The 9,304-nt window shown below is 40.6% G+C and overlaps 1 pseudogene; it reads right to left on the bottom strand.

Annotated features, from left to right (window-relative positions):
• Nucleotides 1-3,741: 3,741 nt before the first annotated feature.
• Nucleotides 3,742-8,869, bottom strand: LOC110538052 (annotated as a pseudogene).
• Nucleotides 8,870-9,304: the final 435 nt, after the last annotated feature.

The raw sequence follows: 9,304 nt of genomic DNA, 5'->3' as shown, positions 1-9,304 counted from the left end.
ACAGACGATGACCACAAACCGTGGTCAGCTGAGTACCAACGATTAGCCAGTAAATAAGCTAACTAGCTTCTGAACTAGCCCCTGAACCAGCTTCAGAGTAGCTTCTGGACCAGCTTCTGGCTAGCTCCCGGCTAGCTTCTGGCTAATTTCTGGCTAGCCTCTCGGAGGATCACAGATCACTTTTTATATAAATATAAATTGGTGAAACGGATTGCAGGAGAGTGTTCTGAAGATGAGTTTTTGGAAAATTAAAAATGTATGTGAAAAAAAAGTTGTAAATATATATATATATATATACGACAGGACGAGGACAAAAATACATCTGAACTGCTATGCCATCTTGGGAGAAGCAATATATAATAATATAACAACATATGCATGGTAGTATTGGATAGGATGGATGTTGTCGTCTGCATGTCGTGACCGCCTTTGAGCTAGTGGATTACTGAACAAAACAAGCCAAGAAAACTGAGTTTTTGGGACATAGAGGGACTTTATCGAACAAAACAAACTTTTATTGTGTAATATTACCTCTTGTGACTACAAACATATGAAGATCAAAGGTAAGTGATTCATTTCATCGCCATTTCTGACTTTTGTAATTCCTTTACTTGGTTTTAAAATGTTTGTATGCTTTTGTAAGCAGAGGGCTGTCCTCAGATGGTAACATTTTATGAATGTTCATTTTGAGTATTTCAGTATTTTGAATTTGGCGCTCTGCAATTTCACCGGATGTTGCCCAGTGGGACGCTAGCATACCACCTGCGCATAAGTTATTTATGATTTTTAGAGGAGCGTCCTTCCATGTTCATCCAATCATATATATGCAACATGGACCACTCCACCATGTCAAACTGGTTATCATGACAGTCGGCTTTTAGCATCTAAATCTTGTTGGGGCAAGAAATGTTTATGCATGTCGGCAAAAGGAATACAACATAACACTAAAGAGAACAATATTTGCACAATACCGATGACAAATGGTGCCCACAAACTGCTGGGGCCTACATAAAGCTGTCCCAACAGCAGAGCTTTCTTTTCAGCGCCACGGAGTGAATCCATGCCGCTGCTACACCTGGCAATCAGCGGAGCCTTGTCTTGTAGGAATACAGTTCATTCAGTCTCATTTACTGCCTTAAAAAAACATAGCTAATATGGCTGACTTGCTTAAACAAATATGATTTCTACTGATAATTGAGATGTACAAACTACGGAATAAGGGGACTATGAGTGGATAAGAGGCAATCCATAATTTTGATGAAGACATTCATGAGCGAGCAAGGAGGGACATAGTCAATATAACTATTTGTTCAGCACTTTTGAAATGTACAGTGACAGAATTCAGAACATGAGCCGTGCTTACAGTATTCTCCCTGTGCACCAAGTCAGAACAGTAGCATAAAAAAAGAGGGCATGAAAGGAGACATTGAAAGCTCTTACAATATTCAATGATTACATTTCTCTACAACAGGATATAGGCTACATATGCACCACCACGTCAGGTCAGAACAGGAAATGGACCAACTTATTAGGGTGAGGCATATGGGCTACTGACAGCTTACTACACAACATACACTTAGTATTACTTTCTTAGCTAGCGTATACATATCACCCTGGCATATTACATCATTTATGGAGCAGCATGCAAAACATTTCTGGACTCACCTTGTTGTGGTATGCTCACTTGAACAGGAAGGAGGCGCTGCAGTCCATCTTTTGGGCACATCTTGTCATCAAAATCTGGCATTCTCTGGATTTATGGTGCTTCCAAGACCACTGGGAACTCAAGAAAAAAAAATCTGGTTGAATCATGACGTTAGTAATCATCAGGTAGGAATTCTAAAGATCCCTACTTGGAAATCCGAGTTGGATGACGTTTCAAAAAGTATTTTCCCTGTCGGAGATCTTTTTTTTCTACAGAATTCCCAGTTTGAACTCACTGAAGTCTGAGATTTCCCAGTTCCTATTTTCCAATTGTTTTGAACACGGCAAAAGTCATGCTGGATTGACAGCAAGGCCAATGTATTCAACCTTTTCTGGCCCGTGGTGTTGAAAGTTTATCCTTTTAATCTTGGAAAGAGACCCTTAAACCCAGACTTGGTCCACACAGACAAGTTTACTGAATAGCAGGCTAGTTATTTGAAATTAGCCACTGATTCCTTACAAATCTGTCATTGCTGAATTTGCAATTTCCAACTTGTTGTGTAATGTTCATGTCTAATGGCAGATGAGCACTTATACGTTTTATCTACAGCATATCTTCATATGACAAGGCTTGAAAAGGATTTGACAGTAGATTGTCTACGTGAGTCATGACTGCTTGTCTAGCTTGTTAGTTAAGATTTTGAAAGCTGGATGTTACTTTATCAGTCCAGTCAAAGCTTTTGCAGATATATCTTGATTTAACGTCATTTAGCTGTGGCCAATGACCTTGAGCCTTCTTGGATGGGCACTTCTAATGTAACTCTATGGCAGCATCTGTTAGCAATTTTTTCTTCAATAACGGAAACTCCAAAGCAAATCAGGGGGAGAAAATTGGTTTATTGTGAGACGACAAATCAATATGTTATGCTGGGAGGTAGATGTTCAGGAGTGGCATTCCACAGATTCCGAACAGATGTTGAACTGAAACTCAACTCCAATTTACAATTCACTATTGACCATTAGTAGGACTCACCAGGACTCACCGGGCTGGAGAGACACACCGGAGGCCTGGTTCGTGGGGCAGGCTCAGGACTCACCGGGCTGGAGAGACACACTGGAGGCCTGGTTCGTGGAGCAAGCACAACCCATCCTGGCTGGTTACCCACTTCAATCCAGAAAGTGCAGGGGACCTGCACAGGACGCATTGGGCTGTGAAAGCACACTGAGGTCTGGAGCTTAGAGCAAGCACAACCCCTCCTGGCTGAATCCCCACTTCAGCCCGGCACGTTCGAGGCGCTGGCACAGGATGCACTGGGCTGTGCAGGTGCACTGGAGACACCTTGCACAGAGCAGGCGCAGGATATCCTGGTCCGAGGAGGCGCACTGGAGACCAGGAGCGCTGAGCCGGCACTACCCTTCCTGGCTGGATATCTCCTCCCATGTCCACGATGACCTAAACTCCCTTCTCTCCCGTGCCCAGGATCCCTTCTCCACCTGGCCATGCTGCTTGGTCATTTTGTGGTGGGTAGATCTGTCACGACTCTCGTCGGAATGAGGATCGGACCAAAGCGCAGCATGGTAAGTGTTCATATTTTATTTCTCAAAAAACACTCGTACAAAGTGAAAAACCGAAACAGTTCTGTCAGGTGCAGACACTGAACAGAAACTAAATACCCCAAAAACACAGGTGGGAAAAAAGGCTGCATAAGTATGATTCCCAATCAGAGACAACGATAGACAGCTGCCGCTGATTGGGAACCACACTCGGCCAAAAACAAATAAATAGAAAATAAATAAAGAACCTAGAATGGCCACCCTAGTCACACCCTGGCCTAACCAAAATAGAGAATATAAGCCTCTCTATGATAACTTATCTCTAAGATAAGTTACATAAAGAAACAAAAGTACAAGCATACATAAACTTAAAGTAGAAATGATCATGTGACTGATCAGCAACAAGTTTAATGTGCATCCCCTCTGATGGTTAGATAAGATATTATAAATCCACTCTCATTGGTTTCAGACAAGAACGAAATGTGGACAATTTATACAAAATACGTTTTAATTCACATTTTCAATATAATTTTTTCACTGCTTTTTCAAGTAGACCGGCATTACAGTTCAACACAGGTACAAAAGGGAAATACAAAATATAAATAATAAATTATTAAAATAAAAAACAATAATTTATTATTTAAATATAATAAATAGACTGACAGGGTCCCACATGATTGTATTCATGCTTTATAAACTGGTAAGGGCGTAGCTTCTGAAATGTGTCTGGATGATCAGTACAATTGTGCCACAAGGATATCCAATATTTGCAGATGACGTTTCATCTCTTTCCTGATGAGCTCCCACGCCTGTGCACTGTAGTTCTGAAAAACAGAACATTTCAAATATTAGTGTGGTGAACTTTCTTGGCAAAATAGTGACCATATTGTCTTGAACAACATAGAAAGAACATAGAAATGCACGTATGCATTAAGCTTCTCGGAGTAGGAGAGCTGATTTAGGATCAGTTTTGTCTTCAAGATCACTGTAAATAAGTACAGAGGAGACCTGATACAAGATCAGCACTTCTGAGATGCTTAATACATATGTCCCCAGTACTCATTATTTTTTTAAAGAACACTGCTCCTGTTTACCCTAGTTTATATTCATGATTACAAGTATTAAACACATTTCCATTTAAATCAAACTCACCATTTTTCTCAGAACCTTCCTATTCAACTTCTTGAAGTACCGTTTCAGTCTCCTCTCAGGTTTCATGGCAGGTGATACATGTCGGACAAAATGAAACAATACTTTAGCATCATACAGATGTAGGATCTTCATTTGATCCCTTTTTTTCTGAGAATTTTTCTGCACGGCAGGAAATTGAAATTGAATGTGTATTCAATGTTTGAAAAGGATTCTAAAGATTGTAATTTCCACTTTAAAATATCAAACTTGCTTTGCCATAATGAAAAATGCATCAAAGCCCATGAAAACTTTCCATTAATTATAATCCACAATAATTTACATTTCTCATTGCTGCAATATTATTTATGTGATGTGGCAAACTGGCTCAAAATCTGTAATAACCCATATCCAGTGCATTTGGAAAGTATTCATACCCCTTCCCTTTTTCCAAATGTTGTTACGTTACAGCCTTATTCTAAAATGGATTAAAGAAAAAAATGATTCATCAATCTACACACAATACCCAATAATGACAATGGAAAAACAGAAATACCTTATTTACATAAGAATTCAGACCTTTTGCTATGAGACTCAAAATTCAGCTCAGGTGCATTCTGTTTCCATTGATCATCCTTGAGGTGTTTCTACAATTTGATTGGAGTCCACCTGAGGTAAAATCACCTGATTGGACATGATTTAGAAAGTCACACCCTGCTATTTCAGGTCCTATAGTTGAAAGTTCATGTCAGAGCAAAAACCAGGACATGAAGTTGAAAAAAATTGTCCATAGAGCTCCGAGACAAGATTGTGTCGAGACACAGATCTGGGGTAGGTTACCAAAACGTTTCTGCAGCATTGAAGGTCCCCAAGAAAACAGTGGGCTCCATCATTCTTAAATTGAAGAACTTTGTAACCACCAAGACTCTTCCCAGAGCTGGCCGCCTGGCACAACTGAGCAATCGGGGGAGAAAGGCCTTGGTCAGGGAGGTGACGAAGAACCCGATGGTCACTCTGACAGAGCTTCAGATTTCTACTGTGGGGATAGGAGAGCCTTCCAGAAAGACAACCATCTCTGGTAGAATGACCAGACGGATGACACTCCTCAGTAAAAGGCACATTGCAGCCCGCTTGGAGTTTGCCAAAAGGCACCTCCCTGACAAAAGGACTCTCAGACCATGAGAAACAAGTGTCTCTGGTCTTATGAAACCTATTTGGCCTGAATGCCAAGCATTACGTCTGGAGGAAACCTTGCACCATCCCTACGGTTAAGCATGGTGGTGGCAGCATCATGCTGTGGATTGAGGGAAAGATGAACAGAGCAGAGTACAGAGATATCCTTGATGAAAACCTGCTCCAGAGCGTACAGGACCTCAGACTGGGGCGAGGGTTCACCTTCCATCAGGACAACGACCCTAAGCATACGGCCAAGACAACGCAGAAGTGGCTTTGGGACAAGTCTCTGAATGTCCTTGAGTGTCCCAGCAAGAGCCTGGACTTACGCTAAAATGATCGAACATCTCTAGAGTGACCTGAAAATACAGTGCCTTGCGAAAGTATTCGGCCCCCTTGAACTTTGCGACCTTTTGCCACATTTCAGGCTTCAAACATAAAGATATAAAACTGTATTTTTTTGTGAAGAATCAACAACAAGTGGCACACTATCATGAAGTGGAACGACATTTATTGGATATTTCAAACTTTTTTAACAAATCAAAAACTGAAAAATTGGGCGTGCAAAATTATTCAGCCCCCTTAAGTTAATACTTTGTAGCGCCACCTTTTGCTGCGATTACAGCTGTAAGTCGCTTGGGGTATGTCTCTATCAGTTCTGCACATCGAGAGACTGAAAATTTTTCCCATTCCTCCTTGCAAAACAGCTCGAGCTCAGTGAGGTTGGATAGAGAGCATTTGTGAACAGCAGTTTTCAGTTTTTTCCACAGATTCTCGATTGGATTCAGGTCTGAACTTTGACTTGGCCATTCTAACACCTGGATATGTTTATTTTTGAACCATTCCATTGTAGATTTTGCTTTATGTTTTGGATCATTGTCTTGTTGGAAGACAAATCTCCGTCCCAGTCTCAGGTCTTTTGCAGACTCCATGAGGTTTTCTTCCAGAATGGTCCTGTATTTGGCTCCATCCATCTTCCCATCAATTTTAACCATCTTCCCTGTCCCTGCTGAAGAAAAGCAGGCCCAAACCATGATGCTGCCACCACCATGTTTGACAGTGGGGATGGTGTGTTCAGCTGTGTTGCTTTTACGCCAAACATAAAGTTTTGCATTGTTGCCAAAAAGTTCAATTTTGGTTTCATCTGACCAGAGCACCTTCTTCCACATGTTTGGTGTGTCTCCCAGGTGGCTTGTGGCAAACTTTAAACGACACTTTTTATGGATATCTTTAAGAAATGGCTTTCTTCTTGCCACTCTTCCATAAAGGCCAGATTTGTGCAATATACGACTGATTGTTGTCCTATGGACAGAGTCTCCCACCTCAGCTGTAGATCTCTGCAGTTCATCCAGAGTGATCATGGGCCTCTTGGCTGCATCTCTGATCAGTCTTCTCCTTGTATGAGCTGAAAGTTTAGAGGGACGGCCAGGTCTTGGTAGATTTGCAGTGGTCTGATACTCCTTCCATTTCAATATTATCGCTTGCACAGTGCTCCTTGGGATGTTTAAAGCTTGGGAAATCTTTTTGTATCCAAATCCGGCTTTAAACTTCTTCACAACAGTATCTCGGACCTGCCTGGTGTGTTCCTTGTTCTTCATGATGCTCTCTGCGCTTTTAACGGACCTCTGAGACTATCACAGTGCAGGTGCATTTATACGGAGACTTGATTACACACAGGTGGATTGTATTTATCCTCATTAGTCATTTAGGTCAACATTGGCTCATTCAGAGATCCTCACTGAACTTCTGGAGAGAGTTTGCTGCACTGAAAGTAAAGGGGCTGAATAATTTTGCACGCCCAATTTTTCAGTTTTTGATTTGTTAAAAAAGTTTGAAATATCCAATAACTGTCGTTCCACTTCATGACTGTGTCCCACTTGTTGTTGATTCTTCACAAAAAAATACAGTTTTATATCTTTATGTTTGAAGCCTGAAATGTGGCAAAAGGTCGCAAAGTTCAAGGGGGCTGAATACTTTCGCAAGGCACTGTAGCTGTGCAGCGACGCTCCCTATCCAACCGGATAGAACTTGAGAGGATCTGCAGAGAAGTACGGCAGAAACTCCTCAAATACAGATGTGCCAAGCTTGTAGCATGATAGCCAAGAAGACTCAAGCCTGTAATCACTTCCAAAGGTGCTTCAACAAAGTTCTGAGTAAAGGGTCTGAATACTTACGTGAATGTGATATTTCAGTTTTGTATTGTTATTATGTTTGACAAAATATCTAAAACACGGTTTTTGCTTTGTTATTATGGGGTATTGTGTATAAACTGAAGAGGGGAAAAATCAATTTGATCAATTTTAGAAAAAGTCTGTAAGGTAACAAAATGTGGAAAAAGTTGAACATATATGTACTTTATAAGTCAATTTCTCCACTTGTAGAGTTAGTAGGCTACAGCTAAACCAGGGCTCTCCAACCCTGTTCCTGGAGAACTACATTCCTGTAGGTTTTCACTCCAACCCTAATCTACCACACCTGATTAATTAGGTAGTTGATAAATTTAACCAGGTTAGTTACAACTGGGGTTGGAGCGAGAACTTACAGGAGGTTACCTCAACATAAACGGGATTGGAGAACCCTGACCTGAACAGAGATTATACTTTAAATAGACCCGTTACTTACACAGGAATTAAGGGTCTCAAATTGGCGTTCTAGAATTTTGAGGAAATCGTCCAGGTTTTTCTTGTTCCAGGTGACAAACTTCATATTCCCATCAAACAATTTTGTGATTTTATAGATGGCCTCGTTCCGGAATCTGACTTTGTCCTCAACCTACACAGGAAGATATAAAAAGAAGATTATAAACAGTATAGGCTTTCGTTATGGCATCAATATAACATTGGGTCAAGACCGCAAAACCAAAGCATATTAGAACAGGATTAGTAAAAATTCTAGCCTTTACCTCGGCATCATCTATGTGTCAGTAAAGTGATGTTGAGAAAAAGACTGGGGCATTCTGCTTTGTGATATCTCCTCCCTGGAAAACAAGAGCAATCAAGACAGACATAAAGTATAGCTTATACTGCAAGTACAGTAGGCCTAATGTAGATAGCGTCTCTTGATATCTCTGTCATTATAGCCTTAGAGCCCTTTTACTATGTACATTCAAATATAGGCTAACAGTTTTTTAACACAGATGCTAAACATGAAACATATGACTATTTTACTTGGTTGGTTGTTTTGCTGTCCTTAATACATACATTCAGTCTCCTTTTACAGTGCGCTGATAACTCACCATCTGGTCCAGCAGCGAAAGGTATTATGCTCTCAAGTGACCGTAGTGGTGTCGGATCGAGTCACAGCAATGACACACGCTCTGCATACTGCAAATAATAAGAAAAATACAAGTCCAACTCTGCATTGTATACATTGTAAACAGCTATTTGTTTCGCTGTTAGTTTTCCATATGAGTTTGAACATATTCATTGTGTTAAGTAGTTTAATCTGGAATTGGGAAAGGGAAAACTGTATGGAGAATTTCCCACCGATCAACCTACCGGAGGCGGTGACTTCCGAAAAAAAAAGTAAATCTATACACATTCTCCTTGAAATCAGCTTTAAATTATAATTGAATCACAATGTAAGATTATTCATTTTAGGTATCGGCTTGACTATTACTAGCGACTATAGGCTATTCGCGAGCTTTTCTTTCGACTGCTAATAACTTCGCTTGAACCGAAAAAAAAGTCCGATAATATCGTCGAAGGCGAAAACCCACACTTCTTAAGAAATGTAGCCATATAAGACATTCATTTAGTGGGTTTCGATCAAAGTTAGTCCGAAATATTGTTCGGTAGTCCTCTGC

Source organism: Oncorhynchus mykiss, chromosome 12 (genome assembly GCF_013265735.2).
Source record: "Oncorhynchus mykiss isolate Arlee chromosome 12, USDA_OmykA_1.1, whole genome shotgun sequence".
Taxonomy (NCBI): domain Eukaryota; kingdom Metazoa; phylum Chordata; class Actinopteri; order Salmoniformes; family Salmonidae; genus Oncorhynchus; species Oncorhynchus mykiss.
This window is presented reverse-complemented; position numbering and strand designations above follow the sequence as displayed.